Genomic DNA, 11,642 nt, shown 5'->3' on the forward strand with positions numbered 1-11,642 from the left:
CGAAAGGGCAGAAATGTTGAACATCTTGCTCCGGCCTATCATGAGATACTGACACACTGACACACATCAATCTAGCTTTACCACAGGCTTACGTGACTTGCGTAACTCTGACCTAGTTACTCGATGTGCTGCTTAAACATGTTATGCAGATTTGTTTCAGCGAACTGATATGTACACGTTGATAGTTTCTCATAATGTAACATGATATGCAGAACACAATGTGCGTATTTGAGACAAGCGCTGCATAAACATACACACAAACAATGTAGTCAAACGGGAAACAATCTGTATCTTGCCCTTTCTGATTGGCTCTACCAGCAGAAAAGACTTAATTAAACCCTTATTTCCCTAGTTCCTTCATGTTTGTGTTGCATGAATGTACAGAACAGCCTGTCCTGCTGATGAGAACATGCACAGATCAGCAGATCTATCAGGTGTTTTTAGTTTTAACACCTCCCAAGCCGTGCCAAAGACAAGTCCATGGTGAGCTAAATCAATTAAAAATATCGGTTTCCCAAGAAAAGATTTTCCTATTTTTATGCAACTCCCTCAAACTCCTCAGAAAATATGTTGGATTTATTTTCAGGTGCTTTATGACTTCTGCTCAACAATAAGGACGGCCCGGGGTCGGTGTGAGACAATATAATAAGCATAACTAATATAGATATGGTTGGACAAATAATTTACAGGGTTCGGAAGCAAGTGTGTTAATGAAATCAGTCAAATATAACACCAAAAAATGACATACTTGTAATAAGATCATATTACATTTTAAAATATTCATAATCAGACAACAGTTACATTTTAATTGATAACATAATTACTTAATATTCACTAATTGCCACTAAATTATTCTTAATTCACTGACTCTTCATAATTCTTCTGTTGTTCATTTTAAATGTTCCTTTCTAAAACAGCCTATTTCTTATATACGTTTGTCAAGGACATCATTATATGTAAAATTAAGAGGCCACGCACACAGCATAAACAAATAAAATATTTAATCTTTTTATTATTTAAAAGAAAAAATATTTTTTTAAATAAATACAAAACTATTTATTTATTTTTGTTTTAATTATTACTTTAATTTATGAATTACTTAAGTCATAATCAATTTTTCATCAACTTACGAACTTCTAGCAGTTCCTTCACCAAAACCCTGATGTAATGTAATGTTCAATGCATTTCATGTTGTTGATAACACATTTAACATTTTTTTTTTTTCTTCTTTTTCTTTGTATTTTTATATCAGTATGAAGATTATCCTATTCAAACACATTAGGTCAAAGGATCTAAAGTAATCAAAAAGTAGTCTGATTTTATTATGTAAAATTTGTAATGTCATCACTAACCACAATTTTCATCATGTAATTTGTATTCAGTAATGGACTACCGAGTCCTGGTTTACTTTAGCTAAATGAAATAAACATACAGTGCCAGTATCAATGAAGTATCAAAATGAACAGCTCTCGTTGACTTGTGTTCTCTGAATCCATTGTCCTCAAATAAAACTGAAGCCCTTGATCTGATTACATTTCAACAAGGAAAATGTTACACAATCTGTGTGTGAGGACAGACATAGAAGCAGAGAGACTGGTCCCGAACACAGAGCTGACATAATGAGTCTGGCAGCGAGAGAATGAGGGATTGGGCTGAGGGGATTTAGATCTCTCCTGAGACACACCGTCTGATCAGAAACACCCTGACCCGGTCCACAACTAAAAACAAGCGGCGCGACACAACAAAACTAGAACACTCTCATTACAATGAAGGCTTGTTTTGTAGATGAGGCCCAGATAAGGTCTGTTTTCTTCACTAGAAAGACAAGGCTATGGAATATATGTGGAGAGAGTGATTTTATTTTGGGAAAAAGATCTGTATCTTTTCACATTCACTAAAAGTTTTAAATATTAAGTATTTGGGGGGGGGGGGGGGATTTTTTATGTTTTTGAAAGAAGTCTCTTCTGCTCATTATTCTGCTCTTATTTGATCAAAAATACAGTAAAAAATAGTGAAATATTATTACCATGTAAAATAAGTGTTTTCTATGTGAATATGTTGTAAAATGTCTTCAGTGATCCTTCAGAAATCATTGTAATATGATTATTTGATGTTCAAGAAACATTTCTGATTATTATTAATGTTGAAACCGTTGTGCTGCTAATAAAAAAAATTAATAAATAGAAAGTTCAAATGAACAGCATTTATTCATGTTTGGTAACATTATAAATGTATCCACTGTCACTTTTGTCCTTTCTGATCCCAAACTTTTGAACAATAGAGTATATTTTAAATGGATTTCAAAATATATGATGGCCTAGAAATGTTAAAATATATAATAATGCATTAAATATGTTAAAATATATGAATGCATTAAATATATAAGTTTTAGTTAGTTAGTTAGTTAGTTAGTTAGTTAGTTAGTTACATAACAAAACATTTATTTTAAAATTATACTTAGCATATATTTGCAAGTGGAACTCCAAAACTGTAGCTATTTTCACTGCGTGCTAATTATGATGTTGTTTTATAAAAGCCTATATTGCAAAAGATCATGTTAATAAATAGGATTACAGTGCTTGTTAATTTGGGCAATGAAAGAAATATGTGCTGCCAAAGCGAGCCACGTGAAATAGGCCAATGCAACCAATGCCAGCAGCCTCATAACTACATGACTGCTATTAATAATCGCCTCTTTGAAGTCAGTGTCGTAACCTGTTTTGTGAGGTTAGAAACACCATTGCAGTGTCTGAATAGAGGTGGGGCAGCAGGTGATGTTCCCCGAACAACAGCAGTGGAAACAGTAGCACAAGTCCTATATAGATTCGGCTTCCCCTTTGTCCCTGTTTTTGTGACTGGAGCGCATGGAAGCTTGCATAAACAGGTCAGTTGAAAAGTAGGTCAGTGCTGAAGGGAGGGAGGAATGAGAGAGAGAGAGAGAGAGTTGGTGATGGACATGAAGTGAAAGTATTGGTAGGAAAACAGAAGAGAGAGAGAGACAAGCGGGCCTGTCCTGTCGAGGAAAGCTCATGGTAAGCTGAGGGAAAACAGTCTTCTCAAGTTACCTGGTTTATTTGGAACTGCCGAGAGAGGTCAGCGGATCAGGCCACTGCTGCGTGTGTTTGTGCCATAGCACAACGGAAATACTGTGCACTGGGTTTTGGCTCGCTGTAAGCTTTCCTCCGCATGGACAGGTCCGCAGAAACACCATCTGACCGCCCTCTGCAAGCTCAGTCTACAGACAATTTTATTAATGCAAATTGCTTGCTTGTTCACACAGAAAGCCAAGTCTGCTGAATCTGGCATTCATTCTGAAAATCATAAAATAAACACATTTATGCTCTGTAGATCTAGACTCAACTAGATCAGCTGCATTTTTATGCAAAAAATATTTTTCAAAGTTGTAAATAAAGATGATTGGAATACGTTTTACAAGAAATACTATTTCAACTTCAAAATTTCACTTTTATTTAAATGCGTTATTTGCTGTTTCCCTGTAATTATTTGTGAAATTCACTAGCAATTTCTGAGTGAAAGTTGTTTTCCTACTATAATATGTTTCAGTGTTCCCCAAACGGAACTAAAATGCTCATAATTGTTACCTAGAAATAAGTTAGACTTATTGTAGAGTCACTTTTTTAATCAATTCCTATAATAATTCAGATTTAAATATATTTATAATAAAGTTGGGCTGAAATGTTTGCATGTGGTTAATCGTGGTTCTAAAAGTTATTATTCTAAAGAAACTTCAGTGTGATTTTGATTCAGGGATTTTAAAAAAAATGCAGGTTAGATGCGCAAATTCATTAGCCTGGTAATACCAAACTCTGCTACTTCGCTTTGCTTCGTAGACACAGTCTGGAATGGCATAATAGAAAAGTGTTTTCTCTCTCGCGGGGGTCGCTTGTCTGAAGTTTAGAATCATTGGTTACCCGTAAGCCAATCACATGGCGTTTGGTTATGGCGTGTGTTATGCGCATGCTCAGCCGCATCTAACTTCCACTGTAAACACATGTATGATGCGAAAACAAAACCATCGAGCGAAATACCGGAGTAAACATGGCTGTGAACGACTTTTGCAGATTATGTGAAGTAAATCTACGCATCCACGGTACAATCAGCGTCTACGTCACGGCTCTCAGCCCGCCCTCTGTTCGTTGATTGGCCCGGCCGTCCGAAGGCCGCTGGAAAACTGAAAGATACGCTGCTATCTCAGACCGACTACAGAAGCAAAATGAAATTGAGCGGAAGTAGGAAGTCTGACGTAGTCAGGCTACAAATTCATCAGTGCATATTAAAATGATTCCACTTTCTCCATCTCTAGTAAAAAAAATACAATAAAAAAAAATATGTACCATAGTATTATGACACACACAAAAATGGGGTTTAATGGGGCTGTATATAGACCTTATGCACCAGAAAATAAGTGCAGCCATCTTTAGAATATTGTTTTTGCTAACAATAGCAATAAAACTTCCATTTTAGCAGCTCTGTATATTTCTATGTCATCGCTGAGTAATTAACTGGTGTAGTGGATTTATTTACAGTAGAGTTTACAAAAGTTATCATAAGCATTGTGATGTTTGAAGCGGATGTCATAACCAATGTCAGTCGACCGGAAAGATTTTAAAACCAGCGGTTCATTCATAAATCCGTAAGATCTTACCTTCATGCTGTGGAAAAACAAACCGGAAGACAGAACATGACAGAACAGAACCCCTTAAGCTTCTATATAGAGCCTTTTCTTCTAAGAGTGTGATTGACTGTGAGCGATTGCCATATTGATGTTAGTATCTATATTCATATCCACATTTAGTGGAGTGTAATTCAGAGTACACCTGTACATATGCAAATGTACAAAGAAAAACGGTAGTACATCATACTTTTTGTTTTGGGCTGATATGTTTTTGAAAGGCCTTTTTATGCAACTAAGACAAAAACTAAACACTAAACAAAAGCGTTTGACCTACTGCAGTGTGTCCTCCACCCACACAGACAAACACAAGCATGTCATCATGAACACCGATCACACACGGCACTCCCTGTTGACTGTTAACCTGACTTTTTTACTCCACAATCTGTGACCCAAAATCATATTTTACAATCCCTATTACAAACAACTGCCCATCATCAATCATTTATGTTTAATCATTAGTGCAGGATATGCTTCGGATGTGTGTTATGGAGACACGTAACACACATCCGAAAGAGTCAAGGTTTAGTTGGTTTACATGGCCCAGTATTATTCATTAACAGCCATTTAGAATGTATTCTGACGAAATTTCATTTATTATTATATTCTAGTAGATGTTTTGGCAAGTTCTGATACGTTTTGTATATTAAAAATACAATCATTTTATTGTCAGTTTGCAAACATTATGCACATGGCAATAAAAATCTGCCTCTGCCTGGAAACTGGGCTATAAATACTAATAACAGTGTTTTTCCTCATTATGCAAGTATCGGTACATTAATAACAATATAACAAAGAAAGAAGGCAATGAGGCCTTGAGATTAAGAGAGACGAGTTTAATATGAGAGAGGAAAGGGTTTTGTGTGTTTGGATATAATTCAAAACATAAACATGGACTATATCTCGTCCTGCTCGTTTCCTTCCTGAAGCCAAAAACATTCCCCCACCTTCTGTTTTTCACCTTCCCGTTTATCCCTCCTATAATGATCTGTAATGTGTGGACCATGCACACTTCGGACTTAGTTTTATTCAGTTGGTTTTACAGAAACGGTGAGTACAAGGTCTAAAAAGTGTGCAAAACAAATGCAAGGCAATAAATAAAAGTATATTTTTGTAAATTCATTAATGTTATCAATGTTAAAAACTTGTAAATTGTAGGATTTTATTTTAAAAGTCAAAGTTCAGAGGAGGAGGATGCTGTTAAAATTTACTATTAATTTGCTCAGTTTGTAAATAAAATGTATAAATAATATTTATCAATAAATATTGAAATACTTTTATTGCTAATGTTTTATTTTAAAACAGTTTAAAAAAAATGTATAATGTTTTTTTTTTTCTGATCAGCTATATTGAGCTTCAGCTTTGAAAATTTTATTTAGATGAGAATGAGTCACTGTTTCAACTATGGGTTTCCTTTTTCATTTGCATAATGTAAATGTAAAACAAATGCAGTCTTAAGTTACATAAAATATGCCTAAGCTAATGATAAAAACCCTTGCTGTTCTTCCCATTATGGTTCTAGCTTGGTTTACGTAATACAGTAAGTAAATTTACATAAAAAACAAGCAGCTCAGACAGATTGCACAACACAGTCAGTTTTTAGTAATGCAAGCCTCTCATGATGAATGTGTGTGTGTGAGAGAGATTGTCTGTGTTTATATATGCACAATGTCTCATATAAGGAAGCAGAGATCAGCTTTTCAATAGTCTAGCTGGCTCTGTGCCCATGTGAGTTCTGCGTTTACTGTAGAAATATCACTCCAGCTGTTTTTGTTGTCATTTTCCTATTTGTATCCTGAAATTAGGTCAGATGGCCCACGTGAGGCAAGGGAACGTGGATGGCGGACGGAGAGCTTAATGACTTGTTTATCCGTGCCTTTATAACTTGACACTGTTGTACAAGTCTGACTCATGCAGATGAGTTGATCTGCACATGCAGACTGACCCGTAACCGACAGAGTTCTGTGTGAATGAGGAAACATACACACCTTACACAGAACAACAGCTGGTAAAGGAACATTCCTGTCATGATGACTTTTTAAAACATCAACAGGTACACAGAACAGGATGAGCCTTTAAGCAGAAGAGAGACAGACAGACAGCATTCATTCCTAATTAAATTCCTTCTTAAATATTTGCAAAGCTAAACAAGCACAAACATGTCCTAAATAATATATATATTATACATATAATTTAGTAGATTTAATAGAAATAATGTATTTTTTAAATAAAATTACATATATTTGTTTTTATTAAAATGTCTTAAAATATTTTCTTGTTCAGTCCATGTGTTCATTTTTGCATATTATTGGGCTTGTGCAATTTATGGTAGGCTAATATTTTTGTGTTTTCATATTTTCATATAAATAGATTTTAAGTTTCAGTTAAGTTTTGAAGTTTTAATTTGATTTTGGGTCTTGGAAGCAGAAAGTAATTATCAAATAATCAATAATCCTAATCATTCTTTATTAAGATTTCAAGTATATGTCCACATTGAGAGCCTAATAATAAATATAATTATTTAAGTAAGAAATGCTTTATATAATTACACTAACAAATTATATGATCCATTAGTTATGTTATAGTTTACAATGTTTTAACTATTTAAATCAAAATAAGTTAAGCGATTTTCAACTCATTTAAGTCAGTTTTAAGGCAGCAACTTTTTAGTGTACTGTATTTAAATTTCAAAGAATTAAAAAGTAATTGATTCTTGGAGGGTTATTTGACACAAACATTGTTCTTCCTTTGTAAAACTCCATAAATAACTGTAAAGCAGACTCTCTAAAGTGGTTTAGGAAATAGAAATCATAAACTGTGTTTATAGTCGGAGAGTAAATGACATTTCACAACATCGCAATATTATTTGTTTACGCTAGTAGGCTACACATGAGCGCAATTCACAATTTTATAGTTTCCTTATTTGCAAACAAACAGCGATGACACTCAACCTTGATTCCAGTGAAAAGCCTTATGGAATTGTTTAATGTTTTGACCGGAAAGCACACCTTCCTGTAACGGTCACTTTGAAGGACCCTTCAGAGTGATATGCTGTCCTGTTAAAAAGATGTTCCCACTTAAAAAGCCCTGAATAGACTTTCCAAAAGCTGTCTGGATCACGGCCTTTGTATATAAGCGTTAGTGTGGCGTGTTAAATGTTTTTATTCAACACCGGCTAGGCAGTTCAGAGGCTACAGCAGAATGTAGGTCAACTCCTCCCATTCTGGCCGTCACCTCCTCTCGCGAACACAGAACCTCAAGTGAACCCACTCGTCATGGCAACGAGAGGGCAGCCAGTCATAACGCAGCTCAAAAGAAGGGGCGTGGCTAAACGAGCAGCAGACATGGGCATTCCGATTCGTTCTGTGTTCCATCTCCCTTTCTTTCATTCCTCCCGTTCTCTGCTCTCTTTTCAGTGAACTGGAATCGCTTTTCTAGGAATCCTAGAGTGCATTTTAAGGCGGAGCACATGTCTCGCTTTTCTGTGAAATACAACATATTTCTGGCATGGCCAGAGGAGCACTTATCTTGTCGTCTGTCTTGTTCGGCACAGTGTTGACACTTATTTGCCCTTCAACATTTTCTCCTCGTACAGTAAAAACTATGTATTTTCAGCCAAAATATGATGGCATATGTTGTGAACAGTGGAGCTTAATTTTTTTTTCTAATTGAGAATATATTTATTTTAAATCTTCAAATGCCAAAGTATTACAAAACCTATCAAGGGGTAAGAAAATCCATTTCCAGCTTTGGGATACAGGGACTGTCGTAACTCATGTACTGACATAACTGGCGAACATTTACATTTACTTGAATGTTGATGTTAATGTACATTGCCCCGTTATACATGAATTAACATATATGAAGACATTAAGATATGAAATAATAATAAAAATTAAATAAACCTAAAAGAAAATATATTTAAGCAAATACTAAATATATGTTTAAATCTTTTTTCAGCAATATATTGGTTGTATATTTTAAAAGAAACATAACCATCACAGAAGTTTGTAAAATATTATCACAAGAGCTTTATAAAATCTTTTAAATTGTAAATCATACTCCACAATTTGTACTGTAATTTTTATTTAAAAAGTGCAGCGTTGGTGTGCATAAGATACTACTTTCAAAAAGATTAGAAAAATATTTTTTTTTCAGATTTTTTACATATACAGTACATATAATATATGAATCTGTATTGATACATTATATAACATATACATGTAAAATAAAGGAAAGATTTCTTGCAAGAGTGAAGGACAGAAAGGGAATGGATGCAGGGTGCATGACATGGAAGAAGGGATGAGGGATGGGTGGATGTTTTCCGGTGTTCTGCATGGAATGTGAAAGCTGGCGTTTTAGGAGAGGCCCAGCTGGTCATGTCAGACAGCCTTCGTTTTATGAGTCTCGAGTCTTCAACGCACACGGCTTACAGCTACAGCTATTATAACTCTCTCTTTTAAACCTTATCGTGATATTTTAAACATGCAGGAAGCATTAATGCCTGTTGAAAAAATTTAGACCACAAAAAGCACAGCACATATACAGCAAGTACTCTGAAATGAAACACTAAAAGGAAAGGTATGTACAGGAAAACCACATTATTATTTTTCCTCTAGCTGAAATGTACAATGGAATCTGGGTTTTATTTATCATTTTTAAAAAGCAGATGTATTGCATATGTACAGGTCAGGTTTGCGACCTTTGTAGGAAAACCTATTGGCGAACACTGCAAGTAATTTGGCAAAAGGCAGACCTCTGAGTGGTTTGAGGATCCTGAGCTATGCTTATATTCACCGCAGGCTTGGCGATAGAGCATCTCTCTCACGCTCTCTAAATGTCTCTTTCATCACTGCCTGCATTTTACAGATTTTTCAGAGTCCAACTCATATCCTGTAGAGATTTGGAAAAAAAGGGGGGGCAATGGAGTACATGAAGAAAAGATTTAAGGCTCAAGAGAAACTCTAAGCTCTGTGTGTTTGCAACATTCTCATTCTAGATTGTGCAACTCTTGATGAAAAACTCTTACTCTTCTCAAAGTGACATTATGACTCACGACAGGTGTTGTCAGGTGATGAAAGACCCCACATGAGAAATAGCCAACAGACTTTACTAGTGGCGGGCGGTATGGCCAGCTAAAATCAAAGGACTAGTTAAAAAAAAAAAAGCCTAGACTATGGATGGACCCTCACCTGTCAATCAGCCAGTGCACTTTAGAATTTTTTTTTTTTAGAAACAAAGAAATAACTTTAAATTAATTAGTATTACTTAAGTAATACTTGTACTCAGCGAGGATGCAATTAATTAAATGTGACAGTAAAGGCATTTATAATGTCACAAAAGACAATTCAAAAATAAAAAAAATCGAATAAATGCTGTTCTTTTCTATTTTTCAATGCCTTTGCGCTCACTCGCAAAATGTTTTGCGTTTCCCCAAGAAACTTTGCGCTCACTCGCAAAATGTTTTGCGTTCCCCTGATAAACTTTGCGTTCTGATTACCATCACAGGAATACATTACATTTTAAAATAAAATAAAAAAACAATAAAAAACTGTTATTTTAAATTGTAATAATTTTACACACAAAAACCTTACTGAACTGAAACTTCTGAACGATCGTGTTCTGTTCACCAATGTAGCATTTAATTAATCAAAATACAATAAAAGAGAAATATTTTAAAATAAACACTAGTGATGGCCAAGTGAACAGCTGTCTACAATAGAGATCATACATATACATACATTCTACATCTTATTCTCTCCTGGCATATATTATTAATCCTACAGCTGTCACTGTGAGTTAATGACATTTCATACAGGTCGAAGGTCAATCACTGCAAAACGTTAGCTTAGCATAAAAGGACTCAAACAGGCAGCACCTGCTTATAAAGAGAAAGTGATGAGAGCTCAGGCAGCAGACTAAACAAGTGGTGCTTCCTTTATAGGTGAAAGGGCAAATAACAAGCATTTTTGCAGAGCCACATGAGCCTGAGAGGTTTTTCTTGTTTTCTTGTTCTGGTTCCATTTATCATTTGTGCATTTTCTAAGAACATCTTTCTAATTTATAACCACAACTTCTTAGATCGTACAGTACATTCCCAGAAAAAAAAAAACTATCTAGACATGGATCTATTCATAGAACAGCCCAAATCCTTCCATATCTGCGTGTACCATCTGTTTGACATCAAGGAAGCTCTAAAACATACTGTAGAAATTTACTCCATGTTTTTGGGATTCAAAACATGTACTCTTATATTGCAACATCCAACACCACTTGTTTTACTCAACATAGCTTTTCTGATGTCAAGTAACAAAAACAAGATTCAATTCAAATTAGTTCATTATTGGCAAGCCAGCACTACATATTTTGCACTACACATCTCAACAATGGTAAGAAATAAACACGTAATATAAAAGTGAAACGTAAAATATGAATATCCCCCGTTTCACTCACTTTTACATTCATAGTGATTACTCAGTCAAAACTTGCTCTGATACTAAAGATATCCAATTCAAATAAATGTTGTTCTTTAAACTTTCTATTCAATGCATCCTGAAAAAAAGAGCATAAGAAAAATATGTAACAAAAATATTAATTGATTATGATTGGTGAATTTCTGTATTTTTTCTGTATGTCGCAGCTAAACTGTATAATTGACTTAATTCCTACAGATCTCTCGTGAAATAATTTCAAATCACTATTTTAAATACTTTTTTTATTAGTTGAGTAACAAGCATTATCGACTGACTGGATATTATCACTTACATACTGTCGAGGACATAACCATGTCTTGAACATGGGGGGGGGGGGGGGGACAGCATAAGGTGTCTAACTGTAGTTGTGAAATAATCAATGTAAACTATTTGCAAATAATATTTGATTTTAAAATATGCACACCTTAACTCTTAAACGCATGTCTAATATGTAAAACATTTCTTGTCATCACATT

Source organism: Scardinius erythrophthalmus (assembly GCF_964197995.2).
Source record: "Scardinius erythrophthalmus genome assembly, chromosome: 1".
In the NCBI taxonomy this organism is placed as follows: Eukaryota; Metazoa; Chordata; class Actinopteri; order Cypriniformes; family Leuciscidae; genus Scardinius; species Scardinius erythrophthalmus.